The sequence below is a fragment of the Oncorhynchus clarkii genome, chromosome 20 (assembly GCF_045791955.1).
Source record: "Oncorhynchus clarkii lewisi isolate Uvic-CL-2024 chromosome 20, UVic_Ocla_1.0, whole genome shotgun sequence".
NCBI classification, from domain to species: domain Eukaryota; kingdom Metazoa; phylum Chordata; class Actinopteri; order Salmoniformes; family Salmonidae; genus Oncorhynchus; species Oncorhynchus clarkii.
In genome coordinates, this window is record NC_092166.1 from 82,466,892 (window position 1) to 82,490,032 (window position 23,141).

At 43.8% G+C, this 23,141-nt stretch overlaps 1 pseudogene; it reads left to right on the top strand.

Annotated features, from left to right (window-relative positions):
• Positions 1 to 1,695: 1,695 nt before the first annotated feature.
• Positions 1,696 to 23,141, top strand: LOC139377178 (kinesin-like protein KIF16B; annotated as a pseudogene).

Consider the following 23,141-nt stretch of genomic DNA (forward strand, 5'->3'; position numbering starts at 1 on the left):
CATTTCACAATATGATTAGTACGATTACTACAGCTAAACTATCAGAGGTCTGTTTGTCCTTGCATTTATTTATTTTACCAGGGAGTCATACTGAAACCATGGTCTCTTTTACAGCCCTGAAATACATACAATACACACAAAATACAAACCCCCAAAAGAAAGAAAAACAATAATAAAAAACACATTCATCGGTAATAAGGTCATCACTCAGCTTTCTGAATCGCCCTTGAGTAGGGGTGGGAAGAATATTTGGCTCAAGGGCCACATCGCGATTTTGTAATTCAACGGAGGGCTGCATTTTTTAGGGGATTAATTGTTTGTTCAAATCAATATGCGTGGGCCTCCCTAGTGGCGCAGCGGTCTAAGGCACTGCATAGCAGTGATAGTGTAACCAATGTGAAATGGCTAGCTAGTTAGCGGTGGTGCGCGCTAATAGCGTTTCAATCAGTGACCGACCGTCACTTGCTCTGAGACCTTGAAGTAGTGGTTCCCCTTGCTCTGCAAGGGCCGTGGCTTTTCTGGAGCGATGGGTAACGATGCTTCGAGGGTGACTGTTGTCTGTGTGCAGAGGGTCCCTGGGGCGAGGAGAGGGACGGAAGCTATACTGTTACTACAGACCCGGGTGCTACTACAGACCCGGGTTTGATCCCGGAGCTGGCAGCGACCAGGAGACGCATGAGGCTGGGGCTGATTGAAGTGCCCCCCCCTTGTGATAGGTCCACCTCAAACTCAGAGCAGATCACTTTCAAATAACATGTCTTCTCAAACGTTTTAGGATTTAGGCTGTGGTCAGGGTGTGCTAGTTTAATAATGTTATTTTTTGCAATACAACTAATAACTTATATGCGTCAAATTGTTGATCACCTGACGTATCATTCGTGTCATATGACCTGGTTGACGTATTTGCGATACATTTAACCAGCTACAAATACAAGCACGTGAACATCATGCCCAAGGGAATATGAACAGTTAGAATAGATCCACCAAAATCACAGACACTGGCGTGAATCTAGTTTCCTCATCTTTCGTGCCGACTACGGTATCGTTGGATTTGATCTGACCTGAATATATATCATTTGCATTGGAGCTGTTTGGTGTGTTTATATATTTTATTGTTGTTGTCTGTGTTTTTTTGGGATCGTCGCCCAGAGGTTTCTGTAGCCGGTGGTTCTTCTGAAAAGTCGTTTTGTCCAGCTCGGGTAGTGACATTCTGAATCGGATTCAATGTGTATCGTTACGTTGATCCCTTTTTTTTTTGTTGCGAAGTTTGGAAGCATATTTTTGAACGGAGGTTGTGATAATTTGTGAATGTATTAGATGTTTCTAAACTCACTGCAAGCACTTTCCCGTTTTATTTGTTCCGCGATCGTTGTGTTGAAAACCCCTCTGTACGTCGCATCATGGGAAACGTCAGTAGGAAGACTGGAGCCCAGGTCAGTTGGAGCCACCAAGCGGTGAGTCTGTTCAGACCGGGACAAGCACGGTGGCGGCAGCACACTGTTACATTCAACTTGATATCAGTCTGTTCTGAGAAGTAAACTATCGGAAGAGGCCTGTCAAACGAGTAAATTACCCGCAGCCATGAAACTTAATTACTACGTTAACTGATTGTAGTTATGTGGCTGACCGGCTGTATTTGATCAGTTCGCTGTCAGTTGCAGTTCTCAGGCGATTTGGACGAAGGTGCGCCGTGCCATGGCGTCAGTGTGTGTGGCTGTCCGTGTTCGACCCTTGAACAAAAGGTCTGTTTTTCTGAGTTATGCTGTCATTTTATTATGTAAACCCGCCTTCAATCGGAATGGACAATACATAACAATGTTTTTTTTTCATGTTGCCATATCGGGATTGATAAAACTTGATTTATGATGACATGACTCAGCATATGAATGAATCAGTGGGGTCTGTGCCATTTAAGAAGACGCAGGACGATCATTTCCTAATGGGAATTGCCTTATTTAAAAAAAAAATATTACAACATATTGGAAGGCCGTCATTAATTTTTCCATTCACCCAACTCAATCGATAGGTTCAGGATACTACATGATACTCGAATTTCCCTATGAAAGTTTACGACAGGTGCACTGGTCTAGAGGTTTTTATTCAAGGTGACAGGTGTTTTTTATATTCTTGAGTGGCTGGAACGTAATTTACAAATCAGTTGTAGATTGACAAATTGACCACAAGAAGCCCAAACAGTTTTGTTTGACTAAAACAATCATTTCAAACCTTGTTTACATTTATATATGATCAATTGTCTCATGTGTGGGAATACTTGGGAACATTTCTTAAATTAAAATAACTTGGAACTGATTTCCTGGTGTTTTTACAGTCTAATGTCCATCAATGAAAAGAGAAACACCTGCAGGTCACCAGTTGGGGAACTCTAGTCTAGTCACTAAGCGGTTTAGTAGTTACTGCCCAGGAGAGACAAAGTAAGAACACCAGAAACGTTAATTGATTTGGAAGAGTTCCAGTGTTGGATAGCCATAGCCAGCTACCTACCATAGCATCCCTCTCTGTTGGATAGCCAGCTACCTAACATTGCATCCCTCTCTGTTGGATAGCCAGCTACCTAACATAGCATCCCTCTCTGTTGGATAGCCAGCTACCTAACATAGCATCCCTCTCTGTTGGATAGCCAGCTACCTAACATGGCATCCCTCTCTGTTTTGAGCTGGTTGTTTGAGTAGGCTAACTAGCTATAACATATGCTTTCAGTTCTAGATTCATTCTCTGATCCTTTGATTAGGTTGACAAAAAATCTCAGTTAATGCTGCAAGAGCTCTGATAGGTTGGAGGATGTCCTCTGGATGTTGTCATAATTACTGTGTAAGTCTATGGAATGGGGTGAAAACCATGAGCCTCCTAGGTTTTGTATTTTTAGTTGACGTAAGCAGAGGAGGACGAAAACTACCTGTGGTACACCATGGTGCTACCCTACAGAGTTCTGTTGAGGGCTACTGTAGACCTTCATTTCCTATTACTGTTTTAGTCAATTATTTGAGGACAAATATATTTAGTATAGTTTTACCTGAAAATTATACCTTTAAATGTTTCACTTTAAAAAAAAAATATTCACTGAGGATGATGGTCCTCCCTTTCCTCCTCTGAGGAGCCTCCACTGGAATGAAGGCTATATATATATATATCATTAGAAGAGTAATGAAATATGATATCCCTCAACATTATATATAGAATATAAATATAGTAATAATTTACTCAACACTTGAAGTCCAATGATGCTTTTTCAAAGATAAACTGCACAGTTCAAATTCTTGTTACCCGGTAAGGTGTTTTCTTGTTCAAGTAAATTATCATCACGACTGACTGTAATTTATCGTCATGGCACTTACTCACCCACAAACTAACAATATATCGGCTGTAGGCCTACATTGGACATTGTTTGCTGTTTTCTACATAAAGCAGCCTGACTTCCTGTAAACTGCTCTAAAATCTCCACCCATTTTCACAGAGAAAAGGAAATGTCAGCGAAGGTGATTATCCACATGAAGGGGAAGACCACTTCTGTAGACGGAAACAACAAGGTCAATGCAGCATGCAATCATCAGAAACCTTCAGATTTTGTTTTGAGTGACATAGATTTTGGGGGAAGGAACATAATAATAATAATAATAATAATAATAATAATAATAATAATAATGATGATATGGGAAATGTTTGTACAAATATCGGGACCAACCGAAGGTTCTAGAATGAAGATGGCACAATGACAATGGCTCTCCTGTTTATAAATGAATCAAAACATTTGTTTGTTTGTAGGACATACACAAAGGTATTCCTGGAATTGGCCTGACGGACCGAGGAAGACATTCATTCTCCTATGATTTCTCCTACGACTCTACTGATGTCAGAAGCCCCAACTTTGTGCCTCAGGAGAAGGTATAGCAAAAACACACACACACCTCTGAACCTGAAGTGACTCACTGTTCATCAGCTATACCCTCAGTGGGACACCCTGTGGTCTGTTCTCTACGTGGAGGAGAGGCTGTACATCTCTGTTATTTTTAAGTTCTTATAGCTCTTTCTCCTCCAGAGCAGAACTCCCACATACCAACTGAACTCGTCCTGGTTTCACACATGCATCAGGCATAACCCCTAATTCACCTCTTACCTCCCACCCCCTCCATGCCACCCCCCCCCTGCCATCTCTGTTCATTGCAGGTGTTTAAGGACTTGGGCTGTGATGTCCTGAAGGCAGCGTTTGAAGGTTACAACGCCTGTGTGTTCGCCTATGGACAAACCGGGTCAGGGAAGTCTTATACCATGATAGGAAACCCAGTAAGTCACCCAGGAGTTTTTTTTCTGTTTTTTTGTATTACAACTTTGAAATGGTGACTTAAAATTATATAGTTTTTTTAAAGGGACATTTTTACAGTAAAATTCATAAATTAAATGACGTTGACACCATCTCAAATCAAATCAAATTTTATTTGTCACATACACATGGTTAGCAGATGTTAATGCGAGTGTAGCGAAATGCTTGTGCTTCTAGTTCCGACAATGCAGTAATAACCAACAAGTAATCTAACTAACAGTTCCAAAACTACTGTCTTGTACACAGTGTGAGGGGATAAAGAATATGTACATAAGGATATATGAATGAGTGATGGTACAGAGCAGCATAGGCAGATACAGTAGATTGTATCGAGTACAGTATATACATATGAGATGAGTATGTAAACAAAGGGGCATAGTTAAAGTGGCTGGTGATACATGTATTACATAAGGATACAGTCGATGATATAGAGTACAGTATATACGTATGCCTATGAGATGAATAATGTAGGGTAAGTAACATTATATAAGGTAGCATTGTTTAAAGTGGCTAGTGATATATTTACATCATTTCCCATCAATTCCCATTATTAAAGTGGCTGGAGTTGAGTCAGTGTCAGTGTGTTGGCAGCAGCCACTCAATGTTAGTGGTGGCTGTTTAACAGTCTGATAGCCTTGAGATAGAAGCTGTTTTTCAGTCTCTCGGTCCCAGCTTTGATGCACCTGTACTGACCTCGCCTTCTGGATGATAGCGGGGTGAACAGGCAGTGGCTCGGGTGGTTGATGTCCTTGATGATCTTTATGGCCTTCCTGTGACATCGGGTGGTGTAGGTGTCCTGGAGGGCAGGTAGTTTGCCCCCGGTGATGCGTTGTGCAGACCTCACTACCCTCTGGAGAGCCTTACGGTTGAGGGCGGAGCAGTTGCCGTACCAGGCGGTGATACAGCCCGCCAGGATGCTCTCGATTGTGCATCTGTAGAAGTTTGTGAGTGCTTTTGGTGACAAGCCGAATTTCTTCAGCCTCCTGAGGTTGAAGAGGCGCTGCTGCGCCTTCTTCACAATGCTGTCTGTGTGAGTGGACCAATTCAGTTTGTCTGTGATGTGTATGCCGAGGAACTTAAAACTTGCTACCCTCTCCACTACTGTTCCATCGATGTGGATAGGGGGGTGTTCCCTCTGCTGTTTCCTGAAGTCCACAATCATCTCCTTAGTTTTGTTGACGTTGAGTGTGAGGTTATTTTCCTGACACCACACTCCGAGGGCCCTCACCTCCTCCCTGTAGGCCGTCTCGTCGTTGTTGGTAATCAAGCCTACCACTGTTGTGTCGTCCGCAAACTTGATGATTGAGTTGGAGGCGTGCGTGGCCACGCAGTCGTGGGTGAACAGGGAGTACAGGAGAGGGCTCAGAACGCACCCTTGTGGGGCCCCAGTGTTGAGGATCAGCGGGGAGGAGATGTTGTTGCCTACCCTCACCACCTGGGGGCGGCCCGTCAGGAAGTCCAGTACCCAGTTGCACAGGGCGGGGTCGAGACCCAGGGTCTCGAGCTTGATGACGAGCTTGGAGGGTACTATGGTGTTGAATGCCGAGCTGTAGTCAATGAACAGCATTCTCACATAGGTATTCCTCTTGTCCAGATGGGTTAGGGCAGTGTGCAGTGTGGTTGAGATTGCATCGTCTGTGGACCTATTTGGGCGGTAAGCAAATTGGAGTGGGTCTAGGGTGTCAGGTAGGGTGGAGGTGATATGGTCCTTGACTAGTCTCTCAAAGCACTTCATGATGACGGAAGTGAGTGCTACGGGGCGGTAGTCGTTTAGCTCAGTTACCTTAGCTTTCTTGGGAACAGGAACAATGGTGGCCCTCTTGAAGCATGTGGGAACAGCAGACTGGTATAGGGATTGATTGAATATGTCCGTAAACACACCGGCCAGCTGGTCTGCGCATGCTCTGAGGGCGCGGCTGGGGATGCCGTCTGGGCCTGCAGCCTTGCGAGGGTTAACACGTTTAAATGTCTTACTCACCTCGGCTGCAGTGAAGGAGAGACCGCAAGTTTTCGTTGCAGGCCGTGTCAGTGGCACTGTATTGTCCTCAAAGCGGGCAAAAAAGTTATTTAGTCTGCCTGGGAGCAGGACATCCTGGTCCGTGACTGGGCTGGATTTCTTCCTGTAGTCCGTGATTGACTGTAGACCCTGCCACATGCCTCTTGTGTCTGAGCCGTTGAATTGAGATTCTACTTTGTCTCTGTACTGACGCTTAGCTTGTTTGATAGCCTTGCGGAGGGAATAGCTGCACTGTTTGTATTCGGTCATGTTACCAGACACCTTGCCCTGATTAAAAGCAGCGGTTCGCGCTTTCAGTTTCACACGAATGCTGCCATCAATCCACGGTTTCTGGTTAGGGAATGTTTTAATCGTTGCTATGGGAACGACATATTCAACGCACGTTCTAATGAACTCGCACACCGAATCAGCGTATTCGTCAATGTTGTTGTCTGACGCAATACGAAACATGTCCCAGTCCACGTGATGGAAGCAGTCTTGGAGTGTGGAGTCAGCTTGGTCGGACCAGCGTTGGACAGACCTCAGCGTGGGAGCCTCTTGTTTTAGTTTCTGTCTGTAGGCAGGGATCAACAAAATGGAGTCGTGGTCAGCTTTTCCGAAAGGGGGGCGGGGCAGGGCCTTATATGCGTCGCGGAAGTTAGAGTAACGATGATCCAAGGTCTTTCCACCCCTGGTTGCGCAATCGATATGCTGATAAAATTTGGGGAGTCTTGTTTTCAGATTAGCCTTGTTAAAATCCCCAGCTACGATGAATGCAGCCTCCGGATAAATGGTTTCCAGTTTGCAAAGAGTCAAATAAAGTTCATTCAGAGCCAACGATGTGTCTGCTTGGGGGGGGATATATACGGCTGTGATTATAATCGAAGAGAATTCTCTTGGTAGATAATGCGGTCTACATTTGATTGTGAGGAATTCTAAATCAGGTGAACAGAAGGATTTGAGTTCCTGTATGTTTCTTTCATCACACCATGTCACGTTAGTCATAAGGCATACGCCCCCGCCCCTCTCTGAAATGTAACTGGTGTGCGTCACTGCACTGTAGGCAGATGAAGAGCTAGCGGTGGCTGTGCGACGATTCGCGCCACTCCTTACACTGTTTACTACAAATATATGTTGTAACTTGTCACTGATCTTTAAGGGTTAGTGTGAAATGTTATCAATAAAGCCCTTTCTCAGCTTAACCAGAGTGGTTGAACTCGTGGATCCCATTTGTTTTTTTTGTCTGTGCGTTTTGCAGTTGCTAACTAGCGTTAGCTCAATTGCTAACTAGCGTTAACACAATGACTGGATGTCTATTGGAACAGATGGCACAATGATTGTATGCTAACTCAAGTTAGCAATGGCTCGCAAAACTGCTTTCAACTTCATTCAAACTGCTGGCAGATACATAAAAATGGTATCCAAGCCTGTCTCAGCAGAAATATTTGTAATGAAATTGTATCGTAACAGTCAAGTTTGGACACACCTATTCATTCCAAGGTTCTTCGTTGTACTATTGTCTACATTGTAGAATAATAGTGAAGACATCAAAACTATTTAAATAACACATATGGAACCACTGCATATTTGAGTAATATCTACATGTAATTAAAGTTTAGGTTGGTTTACATTACCTCATTTTGTGACAGTTGGGCTGTAGGCGGCGACTCTAGCAGCTTGCTAGCTAGCTGGCTAAAAACCTCAAGATGGCCTTTTAGGTTCCTAATCAGATTTCCAATGAAATAATATGACCTGGCAAATATTCTTATACTGCTTCAATGTATTCTCAACCATAACTGCTACAAATAGAATGCCATCACAGTGAGAAAACACGTGGTTTGGGGCTGTTTTTAGGTGCAGGTTGGCATTTGTCATGAATCTTGCCATGGAGGCTTGCTGGCACAGCCACAAAGTCATAAAATGTTATTTTAAACCCTTACCTTAACCACACTGCTAACCCTAATGCCTAACCTTTTAAATTATGACCAAAAAGTGTATTTTTGTTCATGCATTGTTTTTTTAACAGTCGCTGAGATTATAGTTGGTTATCAATGCAAAGTAGACTGCTTAGGCTATTTTAATGCAAAGCGAAACTAAGACTGCGGAATCTTGAAGTTGATTGGTGACAATTACTTTTTAGCCATTTTTCAGGCTGTCTTACAGAAGCAATTAGGGTTAAGTGTCTTCCTCAAGGACACATCAACCTTTCGGCTGTAGGTTTAATTATTTTGTGAAACCACTGTTTCTGAAAGAGAAACAATCTATTTTCCTGGTTCCATTTTCAACCAAAGCGAGTTCGGTGGTAAAATTAGAGTTTCATACTGCTCAACACCGCCCCGATGCCGCTCAACGACTTGTGCGCTCCGTAACAATATTTGTTCGGCAGGTAACTCCGTAGCAGAACCATGCAAGCAGCATAGGCAGGACTACGTCCAAGGTCCCGCCTTTATATTTGTGACGTGAAACGACGTTCACATATTCCGCTGCGTTTTGTGTAAGGTGGCGTAGACTCTTTAACTTCACATCAGATGCCCTGGCGGATTTCGTTGGTGTTTTTAGAAGTTATTGCTTGACTGGGCGTGTGTGTGTGTGTGTATATAGGACAGCAGAGGAGAGGGAGTACAGGATACACTGTACGGATGTTGAATGTACATGACCTCTCCTATTATACTTTCTTGTGTTCCAGGGAGATCTAGGTCTGATTCCACGGATCTGTGATGGACTGTTCTGTCACATATCAGAGATGGACCAGGTGGATGGGGCCTCCTGCCGCATAGAGGTCAGGTAAGAGTCAGTACTGGTGAGCAACTAACAACTACTACTGTAGGGTGCTGTCACGGAACAGTTGATTGCTAAAGCTACTGATTTCCTCGGGAGGGGGGGGGGGGGGGGGTGTAGAGAGAGACCACTAGCAGTTTAAATAAGTGTGGCAGACAGTGTGGTCCAATGGTGTTGGCTGGATGGCTTGTTCATTTGGCACCTATCTAAAATGTGACGACTTAGCTGAGGGTCGACCATGTAGGGTCATCTCTATTGGTATTCACAACGTTTACCTGTCCCGACTTTTAGCCAGTAGAGCAGATTAGAACAACTGGGGGAAGATGCGGTAAAGGAAGGTGAACATTGGCCTCTTCACCTTCTTTATGATAGGTCAGCTAGAGTCCCTCAGACTTAACTGCCAAACCCCATACAGTAGCGCTAGGATAGCTGAGCTAACTGCCAAACCCCATACAGTAGCGCTAGGATAGCTGAGCTAACGGCCAAACCCCATACAGTAGCGCTAGGATAGCTGAGCTAACTGCCAAACCCCATACAGTAGCGCTAGGATAGCTGAGCTAACGGCCAAACCCCATACAGTAGCGCTAGGCTAGTTTACCTAATTGCCAAACCCCATAGAGGAGTGCTAGGATAGCTGAGCTTACTGCCAAACCCCATAGAGGAGCGCTAGGCTAGTTAACCTGACTGCTAGTTGGATGATGTAAGAGTACAGCGTGATTACAGTACATCTGTATGCCAATGAACATAAAGACAAACTGTCTTATACCAGCTCCGCTGCAGTAATTCCTATAGATTTTATGACTAAATAAAATACTTTCCCCAGCCGCTGTCAGAATATATTTTTTTATAGAACTATTTTAATTAAATAAACATTCAGGGTATTAAAACTTAATCAGGTGGAAATGGTGTCTGCTTTTATTTTTGTGTGCTCAGGGAGGGATCGCTGTGAGTGTTAAAGTTGTTTCCAGACAACTAAGCAATAACGTTCCCTGTCTCTACTTCCTCCCACTCACAACCCCAACAGAATATATCTCTTTCCTCACAACCCCAACAGAATATATCTCTTTCCTCACAACCCCAACAGAATATCTCTCTTTCCTCACAACCCCAACAGAATATCTCTCTTTCCTCACAACCCCAACAGAATATCTCTCTTTCCTCACAACCCCAACAGAATATCTCTCTTTCCTCACAACCCCAACAGAATATCTCTCTTTCCTCACAACCCCAACAGAATATCTCTCTTTCCTCACAACCCCAACAGAATATCTCTCTTTCCTCACAACCCCAACAGAATATCTCTCTTTGTTCAGGCTGTGAAAAGATGACTTGCTTTGCTGTAAATGGCACTTTGATCTCTGTCAACAATAGATTAGGAAAATCTTGGCTTTTATTGTATTTTTCTGACAGGATTGAATTAGGTAATTCACTAAGTGAGTGAAAATGATCTTGAAAATATAATTTGTCAGTGGATGATTTGGATCAAGTGTTGGTTGAATGAAAGCAGCTAGTCAGTGACTGAACAGAAAATGGAGTAGCTATCTTAACGTCTTCACAGAGTATCATGTGATGTGGTTAAAGCTACTTATCCCCCCCCCCTTCCCAACAAATAGCAAACACCTTTCTACAGCCTGTAGATACTGAAGGAAGCTTGCGGTAAATTGTTCTGCAGCCCGATGGTGATGTGAAATGTTCCATGTCTTTGTTTGTTAGCTACCTGGAGATTTATAATGAGCGTGTACAGGACCTCCTCACGACTAAGACGGACCCAGGGAGCGGGTCAGGACTCCACCTCAGAGAACACCCCAAGGATGGGCCCTATGTGGAGAGTAAGACTTTATCACTCACTATCGCATTGATCAGGGGTCTACAACCTTTTCTTGCTCAGTCTTGGTACTCAAACTTGTGCCACATCAGCTTACACCGAGGTATGCGCGTGGTCTGAGCTATTCGCAACCACAGTTTACACCGAGGTATGCGTGGTCTGAGCTATTCGCAACCACAGCTCACGCTGTGGGTTTGGTTAGTCTGAAGAGCATTTCCTAAGGAGGGGGTTTTATTCGTAACAATGGGAAAGGCGCTTCCATGACGCCAGATCATATCTGTGTTCACGGGGGCGCGGCCGGTGACTAGTTAAACTTTACAGGGAATACAGTTCTCCCAAAATTTAAAGGTTAACATCACATTACATCATTTCACAAATAGTTTCATCTTTACTCATCCATTTTATACAATAATTAGATGCAAACACCATAATTGAGAAATGTTCAGAGATATAGTTCTGTGTGTTTCCTGTCCTTTGTGAGGTCACCAAATGAAACACACTCAACATAACTGTCCCTTAAGTGTCCACGGACCCTTCCCAAATTCTCACAAGTGGACATATACAGGTGAAGTCGGAAGCTTACGTACTCTTAGGTTGGAGTCATTAAAACGCGTTTTACAACCACTCCACAAATTTCTTGTTAACAAACTATAGCTTTGTTAAGTCTGTTAGGACATCTACTTTGTGCATGACACAAGTAATCTTTCCAACAATTGTTTACAGACAGATTATTTCACTTATAATTCACTGTATCACAATTCCAGTGGGTTAGAAGTTGACTGTCTTTAAACAGCTTGGAAAATTCCAGAAAATTATGTCATGGCTTTAGAAGCTTCTGATAGGCTAATTGACATCATTTGAGTCAATTGGAGATGTACCTGTGGATATATGTCAAAGCCTACATTCAAACTCAGTGCCTCTGCTTGACATCTTGGGAAAATCAAAAGAAATCAGCCAAGACCTCAGAGAAAAAACTGTAGACCGCCACAAGTCTGGTTCATCCTTGGGCGCAATTTCCAAACGTCTGAAGATACCACGTTCATCTGTACAAACAATGGTAAGCAAGTATAAACACCATGGTACCACCCAGCTGTCATACCGCTCAGGAAGGAGACACGTTCTGTCTCCTAGAGATGAACGTACTTTGGTGCGAAAAGTGCAAATCAATCCCAGAACAACAGCAAAGGGCCTTGTGAAGATGCTGGAGGAAACGTGTACAAAAGTATCTATATCCACAGTAAAACGATTCCTATATCGACATAACCTGAAAGGCAGCTCAGCAAGGAAGAAGCCACTGCTCCAAAACCGCCAGACAAAAGCCAGACTACGGTTTGCAACTGCACATGGGGACAAAGATCGTACTTTTTGGTGAAATGTCCTCTGGTCTGATGAAACAAAAATATAACTGTTTGGCCAATATAACCATCGTTATGTTTGGAGGAAAAAGATGGGAGGCTGGCAAGCCGATGAACACCATCCCAACTGTGAATTGTGGGGGTGCTTTGCTGCAGGAGGGACTGGTGCACCTCACAAAATAGATGGAATCAGGAGGCATGAAAATGTACATGGATGTTTTGAAGCAACATCTCAAGACATCAGTCAGGAAGTTAAAGCTTGGTTGCAAGTGGGCCTTCCAAATAGACAATGACCCCCAAGCATACTTCCAAAGTGGTGGCTAAATGGCTTAAGGACAACAAAGTCAAGGTATTGGAGTGGCCATCACTAAGTCCTGACCTCAATCCTATAGAACATTTGTAGGCAGAACTGAAAAAGCGTGTGCGAGCAAGGAGGCCTACAAACCTGATTCTGTTACACCAGCCCTGTCAGGAGGAATGGGCCAAAATTCACCCAACTTATTGTGGGAAACTTGTGGAAGGCTACCCAAAACGTTTGACCCAAGGATAAACAATTTAAAGGCAATGCTACCAGATACTAATTGAGTATATGTAAACTTCTGACCCACTGGGATGTGATAAAAGCTGAAATAAAGTCTCTCTATTCTGACATTTCACATTCTTCAAATCAAGTGGGAATCCTAGCTGACTTAAGACAGGGAATTCTTACTAGGATTAAATGTAAGGAATTGTGGAACTGTGTTTAGCTAAGGTGTATGTGAACTTCCAACGTCAACTGTATCTCTTCTAGACAAACCCTGTCTCCCGCCATGCAGTGCTCCATGGTGCTGGTCTGCAGTGTCCACGATAATCAGACCGCATGCTTTACCGCCTTTGGGACGACAACTTCCATTGTCAGAGCGGTCACTTGACTATCTTGTCAATATAATAGAACATCTTTGTCTGCAGGAGGAGCAATGTCTGTGGTGATCCTAACTGACCTAAGACAGGGATTTTTTTCCTTAGGATTAAATGTCAGGAATTGTGAAACTGAGTTTAAATGTATTTGGCTAAGGTGTATGTAAACTTCTGACTTACACTGTTTCATTTTCCCATTTTGAGGATTTAGGAGTTTGGCTACGTTAAATCCTTTGTTCACTCTGTGGTCTCTATCTCTGCTTGAAAAGGGGGAGAGAGACTCTGCCAGGAGTTTTCGACCGGAGTTAACAGAACATGGGTGTAGGAGAGCCACTATCTACACCTTGAAAGGGCCACGTTATGACACTGTGGTAGACATGTTGCTAACTCTAACCCAACACTGGTCTCTGTGGTAGACATGTTGCTAACCCAACACTGGTCACTGTGGTAGACATGTTGCTAACTCTAACCCAACACTGGTCTCTGTGGTAGACATGTTGCTAACCCAACACTGGTCACTGTGGTAGACATGTTGCTAACTCTAACCCAACACTGGTCTCTGTGGTAGACATGTTGCTAACTCTAACCCAACACTGGTCTCTGTGGTAGACATGTTGCTAACCCAACACTGGTCTCTGTGGTAGACATGTTGCTAACCAACACAGGTCATAGTGGCTGACCGCTAACCCAACACTGGTCTCTGTGGTAGACATGTTGCTAACCCAACACTGGTCTCTGTGGTAGACATGTTGCTAACCAACACAGGTCATAGTGGCTGACCGGATATGAGCATGTCGGTAGATGTGATGTGTCAGGTGTGATTTTTCTCTTCCTGTCTGTCTGGTCAGACCTGTCGACGCGCCTGGTTCAGAACTACACTGATATTGAGGAGCTAATGCATGCTGGGAATGCCAAACGCATCACGGCGAACACGGGCATGAATGACGTTAGCAGCCGCTCTCACTCCATCTTCACCGTCATCATCACACAGGTAAACACACACACACACACAAACTGCTGGTGACCAAGTCTTCACAATGTCACTTTTTGTTGTACTATAATATACCAATAATATATACCAATAATATACCAATAAGACTATTTTTATCCATAGGGACTTACAGTACATTTAGTTATTTATTTTGTGTGTTTCACTATGTGAGCCCACAACTCTACTTATGATCTGATCAAATGACCCACTCAGGACCACATCAAGTCTTCATGTCAGTTTTTACTGTGTGTGTGTGGGGTGGGTGTGTGTGTGGGAGGGTTGGGGGTTGACCCTTCTTGACTTGGTTGAAGACAAGTATTTTCTTGCCTTAGGGTGCAACCAAAGACCAGCCCTCAAGCGTTTTGTCCAATATTATTATGTAGGATTGTTTTGCTTTAAGCCACATCCAGCTATACATGTTAAGTTGCACAGGGTTGAGTGCTGATTTTGTCCCTGTCTATCTCCCTCCTTTACTCGCCATCCGTCCCTACTGATGTTAACAGCTCTGTCTGCCCCCCCCACCCCCCCCCTTGGTCTCCAGGTTCGTTTGGATGCAGAGCTGCCGTGTGAGACGGAGAGTAAGATCCACCTGGTAGACTTGGCAGGCAGTGAGAGGACTGGTGCCAGACTGAAGGAAGGAGCCAACATCAACAAGTCCCTGGTCACTCTGGGTGGTGTCATCTCTGCTCTGGGTAAATTATGCTTAGTACACACACGCACGCGCGTATGGACGAGCACATGAACAGACAGATGCGCCCACACACACCACATGTCTAATGCCAACCATGACATGACAACTCAGGCTATTAGTAATACCAATTAAACTCTGCACCAGGATTTTGAATCGGTCTATCAAGCGCTAGCTACACTACTGGCAACCACACTACTAAGTATTCATGATTGTGTTCCTATCTGGCTAGCTTTGTGGCATGAAACATAAGTCCTTTCACACTTTTGTTGTTGTTTTGGAAGATGTTATTGTGGAATTTTTCCAGTCCGTCTCAGTCAATTAGTGTTTCATGTCGGTCTCTCTGGGGGGGGTGGGGGGGGTGTGTTTACTACTTTGTCTGTCTTTGCCTCCTAGCTTTGTGTGTGGAGGAGTTACAAAAACATGTAAAAGCTGCTCTTCACCCCCTATAAAGTCTGTGTTCTCTCCTAGCTGATACATGTGTGACTGGAGGAGGGAGCTCCCACACAGGGAAGATGAAGAAGCAGCTGTTTATCCCCTACAGAGACTCTCTTCTGACCTGGCTCCTGAAAAATAGCCTGGGGGGAAACGCCAAGACAATCATGATAGCAAGTACGGTTGATCTTAGTCAGTGGTATTCAGTCGGGGTTGTTAACAGAAAAAGGACTAGTAGTGTAACCTATTTTGGTGGTGAATGTTCATAGTATTAATTTAATATTTGAGTCATTTATTAGACACTTATCCAGAGTGATTTACATTTGGTGCATTCGTGTTGTTTATTCCCTTTTGTATTGCTGTTTAGCTCAACTGCTGATTTGATTGGTCGCTCTTTTAGTGAGAGATCCACCTCCTGTTTGTGTCCATCTCTCTGTCCAGCCATTTCTCCTGCTGACGTGCACTACGGTGAGACACTGAGCACTTTGCGCTACGCTAACCGAGCTAAGAACATCGTTGACTGTGGGCTTGTCGACGAGGACAGCGGCGTTAAAGTCATCAGAGAACTGCAGGAGGAGATCGGTAGACTGAGAGGACTGATGGAGAATAACAACCAGGTTGGTGTTCTAATATCCGAAAGGTCGTTAGTTTGAGTCCCAGAGCTGACAAAGTGAAATAATCTCTGTGCTCTTGAGAAAGGCACTTAATTGCTCCAGGGTTGCCATTGATGATGGCAGGCGGGGGAACAGCCTCACCGAGAGGGTGTTGGGATAAGCAACAAAAAACAAAACATTTCAAACATTTGCCTTTTTTCTTTATTTTTTGTTGTATTTACAAGTGTGTAATATGGCCCCTTTTTCCCCTCCCTGGGCCTCCCCCTTTTTTTTCCCCTCCCTGGGCCTCCCCCTTTTTTTTCCCCTCCCTGGGGCTCCCCCTTTTCCCTCCCTCGGGCTCTCTCCAACACTCTGGAGGTGGAGGAGAAACTCCACAAGAGTGAGGCCCAAGTGAGTGCACTCTTTTTAGGACTCTTGTAGGTTTATGGCTTAACCTAACATAAAGTGTCTTCATAGGACGTTGGGTCACCACCAGCCAGAACAGCAATGCACCTTGGCATAGATTCTACAAGTGTCTGGAACTCTCTATTGGAGGGATGTGACACTGGTCTTCCATGAGAACTGCTTTGCTTCATCTTGGCCAGGTAGCAGATGTAAATGAGAACTTGTTCTCAACTGGCCTACCTGGATAAATAAAGGTGTTCTCAACTGGCCTACCTGGTTAAATAAAGATGTTCTCAACTAGCCTACCTGGATAAATAAAGGTGTTCTCAACTGGCCTACCTGGTTAAATAAAGGTGTTCTCAACTAGCCTACCTGGTTAAATAAAGGTGTTCTCAACTAGCCTACCTGGTTAAATAAAGGTGTTCTCAACTGGCCTACCTGGTTAAATAAAGGTGAAATAAATAATAAGTTCCATCATTTTGGTGTTTTGTGGACAGTGGTGTAAAACGCTGTCTCCAGAATCTCCCGTTTGGGTTGAGATCTGGTGTCTGAGACGACCATGGTGTTGGGTTCTAATTTCTCAGAGTTAACTCCACGGACATTATGAAAGCTCAACCCAAGTTTATTCTTCCCAGAGGATCAATACAGCTGCATTTAGATCAAGACATGTTGTCATCCTATGAGGGGGGGCCAAAGCTACGGTAGCCAAAACAACGGTCTGCCCAGAATTTTTATACATGACCCTAAGCATGATGGGATGTCAATTGATTGATTAATTAACTCTGGGACCATACCTGTGTTGATCACCTGCTTTCAATACTTTTCATCCCTCATTTACTCAGGAGTTTCCTGTATTTTGTCAGTTACCTTCATGTGTTTCTTTGCTCTTAGTAACGGTTGTGTTGGTGAATGTTTTGGGACTGGTCAGATCAGAGGACTGTGCTACAATGCAACGTCAAGAAGTTAGCCAGCTAACTCGCCTAAACATCCTGAAATAACTTTTTTTATTTTTTTTGTATTTAAAAAAATATATAATATTGGGAATGGTCTAATTCAGGGTTGCTCAACCCTCTTTCTGGAGAGCTACGGTCCTATGCGTTCAGCCCAACCCTCTTTCTGGAGAGCTTTGGTCCTGTGGGTTTTCAGCCCAACCCTCTTCCTGGAGAACTACGGTCCTGTGGGTTCAGTCCAACCCTCTTCCTGGAGATCTACTGTCCTGAGGGTTTTCAGTTCAACCCTAATTTAACACACCTGATTCTACTAATTAGCTGCTCAACAAGACCATATCTAGCTGAATCAGAACGGCTAAATTCGGGTTTGACTGAACCTACAGTAGATCTCAAGGAAGAGGGTTGGACTGACCTGGTATAATTGTAAAAAAAACCTAGATACTTTTTCTGTTATCTTTCTTAATAAACCAGAACATCAACAGTTATTTCTAATTTATCAAAGTTAGCTGGCTAAATCATTGCTTCGTCCTCTGCAACAGGTGTCAGAGCTGACCCCACCCCCCCTTGTCCTATCCAACAGGTGTTCGAGCTACCCCCCCCCCTGTCCTATCCAACAGGTGTTCGAGCTACCCCCCCCCTCCCCCTTGTCCTCTCCAACAGGTGTTGGAGTTGACCAAGGAGTGAACCAACAAGTGGGGGTATTATCTCAGTCATATTTCTTTCTTACTGGTATGGATATAAAACACTGGCTATAACTCACTGATCCACATCGCTAATCAGTAACAAAGGCTCTCCGCTAGACAGTTGGTTTCTAGTAACTGGGGGTGTGTTTGGGTCCTGGGTAACTGGAATGTCAGTAACTTTGAAGTGTATGAAGTCATAGATGAGAAAGTTCAGGCAGGGTTTCTCTCTCACTTTCTCAGACACACACACACACACACACACACACACACACACACACACACACACACCTCTCCCAGTAGATCGACCCAAACAGATGGCTGTTTCAGTGTCAAGTCTGAGGTCTGAGCTTTGGGCTCCATCTGTCCCTCTATCCGGTTCAACAGATCCATCAGAAAGCCTCAGGAGGTTGACATGTATTAGTAGTGTTTATCTTCCCAGATAAACCCTATTCCCTTTATAGTGCACTACTTCATTCCCTTTTTATAGTCCACTACCGGGGCCCATAGGGAATAGGGTGTCATTTATAGGGCACTACTTTTGACCAGGGCCCATAGGGAATAGGGTGTCATTTATAGGGCACTACTTTTGACCAGGGACCACAGGGAATAGGGTGTCATTTATAGGGCACTACTTTTGACCAGGGCCCATAGGGAATAGGGTGTCATTTATAGGGCACTACTTTTGACCAGGGACCACAGGGAATAGGGTGTCATTTATAGGGCACTACTTTTGACCAGGGACCACAGGGAATAGGGTGTCATTTATAGGGCACTACTTTTGACCAGGGCCCATAGGGAATAGGGTGTCATTTATAGGGCACTACTTTTGACCAGGGACCACAGGGAATAGGGTGTCATTTATAGGGCACTACTTTTGACCAGGGACCACAGGGAATAGGGTGTCATTTATAGGGCACTACTTTTGAACAGGGACCACAGGGAATAGGGTGTCATTTATAGGGCACTACTTTTGACCAGGGACCACAGGGAATAGGGTGTCATTTATAGGGCACTACTTTTGACCAGGGCCCATAGGGAATAGGGTGTCATTTATAGGGCACTACTTTTGACCAGGGACCACAGGGAATAGGGTGCCATTTATAGGGCACTACTTTTGAACAGGGACCACAGGGAATAGGGTGTCATTTATAGGGCACTACTTTTGAACAGGGACCACAGGGAATAGGGTGTCATTTATAGGGCACTACTTTTGACCAGGGACCACAGGGAATAGGGTGTCATTTATAGGGCACTACTTTTGACCAGGGACCACAGGGAATAGGGTGTCATTTATAGGGCACTACTTTTGACGAGGGCCCATAGGGAATAGGGTGTCATTTATAGGGCACTACTTTTGACCAGGGACCACAGGGAATAGGGTGTCATTTATAGGGCACTACTTTTGACGAGGGCCCATAGGGAATAGGGTGTCATTTATAGGGCACTACTTTTGACCAGGGACCACAGGGAATAGGGTGTCATTTGAGACGTTGTAACAGAGGGTCAGTGTGCTTTATAGTGCCGTCTGGTTCATGTACACTGAACAGAAATAGAAATGCAACATGTAAAGTGACGGTCCCATGTTTCATGAGATTAAATTTTAAAATCCCAGAGATTTTCCATACGCACAAAATAGTTTATTTCTCAAAATAACTTAAGGAGTGTACTTCTCTGTTAGTGAACATTTCTCTTTTGTCAATATAATCCATCCACCTGACAGGTGTGGCATATCAAGAATCTGATTAAACAGAATGATCATTACACAGGTGCGCCTTGTGCTGGGGACAATGTAAAAAATTTTAAAAAATGTAACTCTCTAAAATGTGCAGTTTTGTAATACAACACAATGCCACAGATGTGTCAAGTTTTCAGGGAGCTTGTAATTGACAAGCTTGACTGCAGATCTGGACATGAGAGCTGTTGCCAGAGAATTGGATGTTAAATTCTCCACCATAAACCAACATTTTAGAGAATTTGGACTTATGTCCAATCAGCCTCACAACCATAGCCCATGTGTAACCACGCCAACCCAGGACCTCCATATCTGGCTTCTAAACCCTTTTGTTAGGGGAAAAACACACTTTGATTGGCTGGGCCTGGCTCCCCAGTGGGTCGGCCTGGCTCCCAAGTGGGTCGGCCTGGCTCCCCAGTGGGTCGGCCTGGCTCCCCAGTGGGTCGGCCTGGCTCCCCAGTGGGTCGGCCTGGCTCCCCAGTGGGTCGGCCTGGCTCCCCAGTGGGTCGGCCTGGCTCCCAAGTGGGTGAGCTCCTGCCCAGTCACGTGAAATCTGTAGATTAGGGCATAATTTATTTCAAATTTTATTGGTCACATATACACATGGTTAGCAGATGTTAATGCGAGTGTAGCGAAATGCTTGTGCTTCTAGTTCCGACAGTGCAGTAATATCTAACAATTCCCCAACAACTACCTAATACACACATCTAAACGGATGGAATAAGAGTATGTACATATAAATATATGGATGAGTGATGGCCGTGCGGAAAGTAACCAATTGACTAACTCAGCTAAATCTTTGAAATTGTTACTTGTTTTGTTTTTACATTTTTGTTGAGACTCAGTTTTTAATGGAGGATAAAAACCTGACATAGACTTTGGAATAGTTTCTAGTTTTTCAGTGATTTCTTTTTTTTTTTTTTTTTTTTTTTTTTTTTTTTTTCCATCATCTTTGTTCTGCTGTGGACTGATTTGTGGTGATTTATGAATTGAATAATGTTGCTTGGAAAGAAGAACCTAATTGTTTGGAAATGAAAGTTGAGATATATATATATATATAATTTTGCCAAAAGGTAAACTTTGTTTAGAGGAGTTTTCAAGACTGTATGACAATAGCTGCCAGGGCGGCCTAGTAGTTCAGAGCTTTGGTCCAGAAGGTTGCTGGATCGAATCCCTGAGCTGACAAGATGAGAGAAATCTGTCGATCTGCCCCTGAACAAGGCAGTTAACCTACTGTTCTTCGGTTAGCCATCATTGTCGATAAGAATTTGTACTTAACTGACTTGCCTAGTTAATGGTTGCTCGTCCATGTCCCCTTTTGCAATCTACCTATCAGCGCTGCGATTGGGTCTGTTAACTTACTCACGACGAGGACCAAGCAGGTTGTTTAGCTGTGGTGAGTGTTAAGTTAGAGGTTGGTGTCATGGTTGCATTGTAAATTCCTACAGTATTGGAAGACACACACACACACACACTGCAATACTTGTAAATGGTTATATAGCAGTCTAATGTGGAGTTAGATGCAGGTTTTCCTACGTTCTAGTTACCGAAACAGTAACCAACACTTCTGATATTAGTATGATTGGATGGAAAAGAACCATGCGGAAATTACATTTGGCGTTTTCAGCAAACATTTGCACGTAGTTTGCCTTCCCTAACTCTTTCCATCCCATGTAACAGGTGCTTGTAGTTCCCATATCCTACCAGTGGGTGTCAGTGTTGCTCCGCTGAACCTCGGGCTCAGCCGCAGCGACTGTAGAAAAGGAGGGAGGGATAATAAAGGAAGAGTCAACCTGGCGTTACTATTTAATTTTCCAGCTATTTAGATTAGAATGGCATCCTACTGGCATTAGAGATGCTTAAATGGTCCTGAAGTCAACATCTGACACTGGGGGAGAGATGGAGAGAGAGCAGGGGAAACATCAGACATTCCTAATCACTTCCTCTCTCTCTCTCTCTCTCTCTTTCTCCATCCCATATGGCTCCTCAGTGTGTAGAAGAGCGAGTGAGAGAATTTCCTCCTTCACACTTTTAGTCTGCCAGCCCAGAGTTTAGAGAGAGGGAGGACAGCCGGAGGAAGACAAGATGAGTGACACAACATTTTTAGCTGGTTGGTATTGGCAACTGTCAAACAGGGTTAGTTTGGAATCTTAATGTTACCACAATGCTGCGCAGTGGTCACTTGACTCACTTTGAAAAGTTTAATTACGTTTCAAAGTCTTTGAAAACGTTTGCACCTGAACTGGACCCACCCGCCTGCTAGAACCCTATTCTGGAATATTGTAGGTTTACCAGTCACTGCTGATATCTAATTAAGAGGTCTTGATTAGCTACATATGGATCTGTGTTTATTATGCTACCGTCTGTCCCTCATGTTCATTAAGACAGCCATGTAGTAAATCTCAATGTTGAAGTTGTGATGCGGGGGACAATCTATACCTTTAAATATCACAATATTTTCTGCACTAATTGGCTGTACCTCCCACAACTCCAGTATTTTTCCTTCATAGCTTATTCTCCCATCTTTTTTTAAATAGGGAACCAATTCTGTTTTTCTGGACGTTTTATTTCTGTAGAAACTCGTTATCTCATGGCTTGTCCTTATTCAGCAGCCATATGGTGAGCAATAGTGTGATTTTTATCGCAATAAACTCACACTATTGAATAGCAATGAATATTGAATCGTGAGAATCTCAATACATATTGTATCGACACTTTAAAGTATCATGATAATATCTTATCGTGAAGTTCCTGGCAATTCCAAGCCCTATGTTTTGAGGGGTGAGTCTGTGCTTCTGAAATCGTAACTGGGCCCTTGGTCAAAAGTAGTGCACTATTAAGGGAGTCAGAGGAATACATGGTGTGTGTGTCTACAGACCAGTTGGGGGACCTGAGGGGAATAGACAACACAACGAAGCCTGGCCATGTTTCTCGTTCAGTTGGGAATCGGGATGCCCTGTGACACTCGGGCTAAAAGGCTACTGTTCTGGCAAACGGCTGGCACACTGATGGAGTAACTCTCTTAAGTGTATGATGAACGGCTTTATGGATTTGACATTTTTGTCTTCTGCTACATTTGCATTCTGTACAAGATGATGAATGGTAGAGCCAGGCATGGAGCTAGGGATACTTTGATGAATGCAGGGGACATATTAGAGGTGTGTGTGTGTGTGTGTGTGAGAGTACTAGACTGCATCTGTCTATTTAGAACGGAGAAATCCACTGTTTCACATTTCAGACGGCCTTATCAACAAATGCCGTTCACCTTTCTCCATCAAATGCATTTATATAGCCCTTCTTAGATCCAGCACTACCATTCCATCTCTGGAATCATTTAGTGTGATTGGATGGAAAAGAACCAGCAGCTAGCCAGTCAGATCGGAGAGATTTTATTTGATAAACCACAACTGATACTCTTAGCTGTGACCTTTTTGACATGTGATCCTGTGGCATTCTAGTAAGGTGATGCCAGAGTAA